Source organism: Amyelois transitella, chromosome W, assembly GCF_032362555.1.
Source record: "Amyelois transitella isolate CPQ chromosome W, ilAmyTran1.1, whole genome shotgun sequence".
NCBI classification, from domain to species: domain Eukaryota; kingdom Metazoa; phylum Arthropoda; class Insecta; order Lepidoptera; family Pyralidae; genus Amyelois; species Amyelois transitella.
In genome coordinates, this window is record NC_083536.1 from 9,992,304 (window position 1) to 10,000,000 (window position 7,697).

The window sequence follows — 7,697 nt, forward strand, 5'->3', positions numbered from 1 at the left end:
CCAAAGATTATTTCGAATGGTGTGAAATTTGTTGCGCTATGTATGGTGTTATTATATGCCATAATAGAATATGTCATCAACAGATGCTGCATCTAAATCAGTTTTCTCGTATTTGGCTAACCTATATATTTCTTGTATGGTTGAATGGAATCTTTCAACAATAGCCATTGAGTTAGGGTTGTTTGGTGTTCCTACATGCATCTCTATTTTATATAATTCTAACAATTCTTTGATTAATTTATTATTGAATTCAGTTCCGGATCACTATTAATTTTCTTTGGTACAATATAATCGCTAAGCAATCTCTTCCAGCCAACCTTTGGGTAGTGAAAGGTAAAATCCTGGAACCGGGTGGGCAGCATATTTAAGATATGTTAGTTAGTGTATAATAAATAAACTACACACATACATAAACTATAAATATAAACTTACACAGACTACATACATAATATTACACAAAATAAAAAAATACATAATAATATACATACCTATATAAAAATAGATTGATTAAAGTGAATATTACCATGAATAAAGTTAAGAAGAGAGATAGTACTTCTTCAAGTTTGTTCTAAAGGTACCTATTGTTTGTGAGGTGCGTATGTCAATGGGTAAAGCATTCCACAGACGAACAGCCTGAACTGTAAAGGATTTAGAGTAGGCTGCAGTCATATTAATGGGAGTATTGAGGCGAAGGGCAATTAGACTACGGGAAGTGTGACTGTTATTCTGATGAAAAAAGGTGAAGCGCTCTTTAAGATACTGAGGAGTAGAAGGGATGAAAAGTACAGAAAAAAGCAGTGTGAGAATGTGATAATTGCGACGTAACCTGATTGGAAGCCACTTGAGTTGTGCACGGAAAGAGGAGATGTGGTCATATTTGCGTAAACCAAATATGAACCTGATACAGAAATTTTGAAGGCGCTCAAGTTTATTAAGTAGATCTTCAGAAAGATTGAGATAGCATGAATCAGCATAGTCAAGGACAGGCAGAAGTAAGGATTGGGCAAGTGAAATTTTAGTTGCAGTGGGTAAGAATTTTTTTAGTCTTGTGAGTGATCTTGCTGATGCGAATATTTTCCTGCTAACTTCCGCCACTTGAGGGGACCATGAGAGCTGACGGTCAAAGAGAACACCTAAATTTTTGACCCTTTCGCTATAAACAATTTTTACTCCATTAAAGGAAATAGGAGGGAGGGAAGACCAATCAATTCTTGAAATCTGCCACGGGGAGCCTATTATGATTGCTTGAGTTTTGGTGGGGTTAACAATTAGCCCGTGATCCCTGCTCCATTTGGATATATGAGACAAATCGCCATTAATTTTTCCGATGCCGTTTGATAGGTCACTTAAAGAAGAGTGGCAGTAAATTTGAAGGTCATCAGCATAGAGATGATAGGAAGTGCAGAGCTGAAACGAGATGGAGTTTTTAAATAACGCAAATAAGAGAGGAGAGAGCACACCACCCTGAGGGACACCAGCCACGGTGTGGCACCAAGAAGAAAACTCGTCCTCAATGCGCACCCGCTGGTGGCGTCTGCACAGATAAGATTGAAACCAGTTAATAGCTGAAGGAGATATGTTCAGTGATTGCATCAGACCTAAGAGAACGTCAAAGTCCACAGTGTTGAAGGCATTACTGAAGTCCAGAAAAACCAAGATTGTGACTTGTGAATTTTCAATGCCATATCGGATATCATCTGTGATTTTTACTAAAGCGGTAGTCGTACTATTTTTTTTTCGCGGGTAGCAGTTAAACTTCAAATACGCATTTTTAAAACTCTTTAAATTTAAATATATTAAAAATAATATTTGTAGTATTTTAAGTTATAATTTAATGAAATTTTAATAAGTAATAATTAATTTACCTGCTGGCATATTGTACTCATATCTAGCACTATGGAATCATTGCAAAAATCAATGGCACAAATGATGGAGCATTTCAACACAAAAATGGCCGATTTTCAAAAGGATTTACAAAAGGCCAGCCCCACTCTGACACTAAAAGCACTATCCACTGATTTTGTTGCTTTCAAGAACTTTGTTTCTACCATGATGAGGGAGTTTCAGCAACAGTTTGAGTTGTTGGCCCAGCAGCAGAATCGTCTGGAGATGCAGCAAGACCTGTTCGAGATGAGAGGACGCCGGAAAATCCTACTATTGCATGGAGTGTCTGAGAGCCCGAAGGAGGATATTGTATCCATAATCTCTGGTTTGGCAGCAAATAGGCTAAGGCTTTCCAACTTCAGGGAAGATGATCTTTGCCGTTTCCATCGCCTGGGCAAGGCATCTCGACAAAAGCCAAGGCCTATTCTTGTGGAATTTTGTACCCTTGCAATAAAGAACAAGTTTTGGGCTGCCAAAACGCAACTGAAGGGGGCCGGTGTGACGATGTCTGAGTTTCTCACTAAAGGGCGGCATGATACATTTATGGCGGCACGTGAAAGCTTCGGCATAAACAGGTGTTGGACTCGGGATGGCTATGTGTTTGTGGTCACTCCTGATGGGGTGAGGCATCAGCTGAACTCCTGTGCAGAGGTAAACCATTTGAGCCTTTCATTTTCGAACGCTGAGACGGGCGGTGGTCTCGTCGCCGGTGCCAATTCTACCCCGAAAGCAACAGTGGTCGCCAAGAAATGACTTTCCTAAGTTATTGGCTAGGTGCTTAATTTATTTACTGTGCATAGTGTTCGTTGTGTATACTTTTTGTATGATGGCCCAATGTTAAATAGGCAACTATATTGTACCCACATTATTTTTATAACTTTTACTTAGGTACCTAACTCACAGCACTTTTTATTTTATTTATTTCATACCGTATATACCTTCGTTTGAGCTTATTTGCTTATAAATATTTTCATTTCTTCTTTTGCATTGACTTTGACAATGACATTTGATCATTTTCAGAAGTACCATCACAATAAAAGTGTGGATGTGGCATTGGACATTACTTGTAATGCCTTTTTTTTTTAATATTTTCATTACCCTACTCTAAAGGTTATGTTTTTCCCTTTATTTAAAATGCTTATTCTAAGCGATATGTCTGCTGTAGTTTCGTTGATTTTCGCTATAAGAATACTACGCATATGCTGCACTCTATGACAAAAATCATAATAACTTTCTCCCTTTTGAATTTTCATGGATTCTAACTCTAGAACTAGGCAGTCTTCTGTCCTGAGATCCCCGAAATGTTCTTGCAATAGAGTTTTTAATTCGTCCCATGACGTAATATGCTCTCTCTCTCCATAAAGTGCCGCTGCTTCCCCTTTCAATCTACTTGTGATAGCGTGAAATAAGTACTCATTTTGCAACTCATTTCCCTGAAACTGTCTAATGATATACTCAGCTTTTTGAATGAAGAATGGCAAGGTTCTTGCCTCTCCTTCGAAAAAAGGGATGAGTTTTAGCATCCCGGTTGGTAAGGTCACTACCCTATTATTAAGTTCAACCCTATCTTGACCTTGACCTGTCATTTTAATTTTAATTTGATACAATTTAAAATAAAAATCTAAAAGCTATTATTTTAGTAAGAATTTAACTAATTATTGTATAACGAGTAAAATAAGGCTTTGTTAATCCCTATTAAGACACGAAACACATATAAATATCACCAGGACGAGAAAGGAAAACAACAAGGAAAGTGAAAAAGATCTACTCACATGTCCCGTAGTACTCCGTAGTCCTTCTGTGACACTGGAATATTGACAGCACTTAGTCTCTGCGATATCGTGTTTCACACTTGACGAATTTATAAGATTTGTAGGTTCGGTACCCTGTTAAATCGGTAAGACGAACGTCGAGTCCAGGAACCACGAAAAAGTCTATTCGCGAACACACAGTAGCCCGACGACAGGACACAAAGAGGCTGCGCCAGTCAAGTGGTGGCCAGTGGGTTGGTGGTGGCCAGTGGGTTGGTTTAAAAAAAACCAACTTTAACTTCGACCGGCAGAGTAACTGCACTGTTTATTGATTAACACAATATTCAACTTATTCTATCTTAATACTACTTATATATGAAAATTCTGCTGCTAAATCAGCCTACTTACCTATCCTACTTCATCACCTACTTTATTGTTTCGCAACATTATTTAATAACGCCGACTATTTTATTTATTATTGCATAGTAATCTAAATTGAGGGGGTTTACTACCCTTAACTAGTTCGATATGAACTGCCTTCACAACAAGACATACGAAAAGACATATATAAGCCTTCTGCGAATGTTGACCTCTCCGACGAGTAAGAGTGATGCGGATAGGACCGGCATAGTCCACTCCGGTATGCACGAAAGCTTTCGCTTCAGTGATGCGAAAAGGCGGCAAATCTGCCATTTTAGGAGTTGGATGAATAGGATTCGACCTGAAACAGGTATTACATTCTCTAAGTCTAGATCTTACGACAGTTCTAGCGTCTAATATCCAAAACTTTTGTCGTACAATAGAAATAAGTAAACCAGGACCAGTATGACAATTGGTCTGATGGTAGTGGGTGATAATAAGATCAACCACATGATCCTTTTTAGGCAAAAGCGCAGGATGCTTCACCTTAAAAGGCAGATCAGAATTCTTGAGTCTTCCTCCAATACGAAGGACATTTTCCTCGTCAAGAAAAACTGATAAGTTTTGTAATTTTTTACAAGGACGTTTATTAGATTTGACTAACTTTATATCGTCATGAAAATGAACACGGCACGTAATAAAAATGTTTCAGAAACTAAATATGCCTTAATATTTATAACTGGGATTTTCTTTATAAAACGCAATATATAAATCGTAGTACCTACTCAAAAGTTTCTCCCAGGAAGAAAAACGTTTCGTCAACTCATACAGTACGGGTGACTCAATTTGATAAGTTTTATTAGTTAAAACATTAACTTTGAGTTCAGGTTAAGAATCCATATTCATTAAAGAAAACGGTTTTATTGGCCATGTAGTTGGTGGGTTGATTAACCATGGAGGGCCATTCCACCACAGGTTATTAGAAAGTAGTTGCGAAGGTAACATACCACGTGACACACAGTCACCAGGATTCTCACTCCCACTGATATGATAGTAATTATGTGCTGGCAAATTCTCTTGGCACTGAGCGATACGATTACTGACAAAAACCGACCACCTGTGCGGTGAGGAATGTATCCAAGAAAGAGCAATAGTCGAATCTGAGTGAGCATAAATACCGTTGAGATGTATTCGAAGACTATAAGCATCGCGTACAATTTTTACCAGTTTAGACATCAAAACAGCAGCACATAATTCTAAACGAGCCAATGTAGTGACTTTGACAGGGGAGACCATGGATTTCGCACATAGCAATCTAACCGTAATTAATTGATTTTGATCAGTGCAATGCAAATATATAACGCATCCATAACCATTCATACTTGCATCGCAGAAAGCCACAAGATTGACTTCATATACATCGGAAGCTCCAACATGACGTGGAATCTTCACGCCTCTCAATAAGGGAAGTTCCTGGGTGAGCAAGGCAAAACGACGGATTATACTCTCAGGAGGAGTTTCATCCCAATCTACTTTACAGAGCCATAACTCTTTAATCAGTAATTTAGCATATAGTATGACTGGGGAAATTACACCCAGGACATCAAATAAGCGAGCTACAATAGAGAGGATGTTCCTCTTGGTACATTTATCATGTACATCGTAAATAGTAACAAACAACTTGTCATCACTAGGCTCCCAGGCGAGACCTAACACCTTGGAAACATTACCTCCTTTGGAAATATCCACCGTGCTTCGGTGAGACTCGCGTAACTGTGACAACACCTCAGAATAATTGCTAGTCCACTTGACAAGATCGAGGGATCCCGCCTTAAACAGGGAAACCAATTGCTTGGACAAAGAAACTGCAATTTTCGCATTAGGCACTGAATAAACTAAATCGTCCATATAAAGCCTACTCTTAGCGACAGCGGCTGCTTCAGGATACTCATGAGACATATCCTCAGCCAACTGCTTAACAGTTCAGGTAATCATGAATTACAGAATTGTAATTCTCCCTTAACCCGGGAGTATGTTTAAATTTTCGCTCTAAAGCCATAAATCGACGAAGAGCAAAAGCCCTTGAGTTACCTAATTCTGAAGGGGTGCGACAGAACGGCAGAGAAACGGAATAGCGACTAAACTCGTCACGTGACACTGAAGATGTGAATAAATTCTCACATTCTGTTTCTTCCGGACTTAAATATTTCATCTGCCGTATCTCCTCGAACTCCCAGAATTTCTGAAGGACATCGTTAAGAGCGAACCCAGTGAATGAAGGAACAGAGGATGTTTTGGGTACATCACCCATCAAAATATATCCAAATGTAGTCAATATAGCGGGTGGAGCGCTAGTACTTGATTCAACTCTGTCACCTTTTTTTTTTTTGTTACGAAGGGGAAATCCATTTACGGACGACCCCCCGGGTCTTCACCCGGGAGAGTGTGGGACTCCTGGCACCGAGTGTGCCAGACTACCGCACTAAAACCCCTCCGGCGCTTCCTTCCTGCCATTTAGAAGGCATCATGGGATCGGCAATGCATTTTACCATGATGCCCTCTGGCTCCTCGGTGCGGCTTTACCGAGGATCTTGCTTTCTTGGACGACTAGTAAGTTGCTAGTCGCCCATACTGCCCAGGATTAGTGGTCCTGTTGGGGGAGTAGGTGAGCACGGTAACGTGCTCGCCTTCTGCCACCCCGTCCACGTCTATTGAGGGCGCGTTTGGGTCTTCCTCCCGCACCCTCTCAGCAGCCTCCTTCTGCGAGATGACGGTCTCACAGAAGGAAGCAACCGCCGCCCAGTTCCTCTCGCTGCATAACATCCTGTCAACGACGTTATGCAGCGAGAGGTCGCCATCCCCCAAAACTTCCACCAGCTCTTGCCGCTGCGCCGGCCACCTTGAGCAGTCTGCCAGAGTGTGTTGGGCCGTGTCGTCCGGCTCTCCACACTCATGGCAGACCTCGCTCCCTTCTTTCCCAATACGGTACAGGTAATGACCGAAGCTGCCATGCCCGGTCATTACCTGTGCTAACCTGTACGACACCTGGCCGTGGCGTCGATCCAGCCATTTGTCCAGCGATGGAAGGAGAGGAGAAAAGTCCCTCCACCACGTTGCGGAGGAGCTCCGGTTCCAGAGAGGCCATCGGGGCGGCGCACTGCAATTTGTTCCGTACAAGTTTGTACGGCCGCCCCCAAGGGTCCCGGTCCAACGCGGCCAAGAACTCTTTGTAGGATTCGTCCTTGGCCTTGGCAATCGCTTTGGACAGGGCCTCCTTAGCCTCTCTAAGTGCCGCACGCAGGAGCTCCTCCTCACCCTTCACTATCGTCCTTCGCCGCCTACACCGGGTATATGCCCGACGGGCACTATTGCTGGTGCGTCGGAGCTCGGCGATCTCCTCCGACCACCAGTGTACCCGTTTTTTGTTAGGCGGCGGACCCGATCTCCTCATAGAGGCGTCGCAGACGGCGACAAGCGACGCCCGAAAGCGGCAGGCCCTCTCCTCCACGTCGAGGGACCGGTCTGGCGATGGTGTTCGCCAACGCTCGATCATGGCCGCCTCTTCAGCTGAGTCAGCGTCGAGGCTGGCCAGGCTCCACTTGCGGAACCGGTCCCTCAGGAGATTGCGACCTTGACTGGGCGGCCGCACCGAAGCCGGTCTGGAGACCGACATCCGCACATATAAATGGTCGGAGAGGGTCT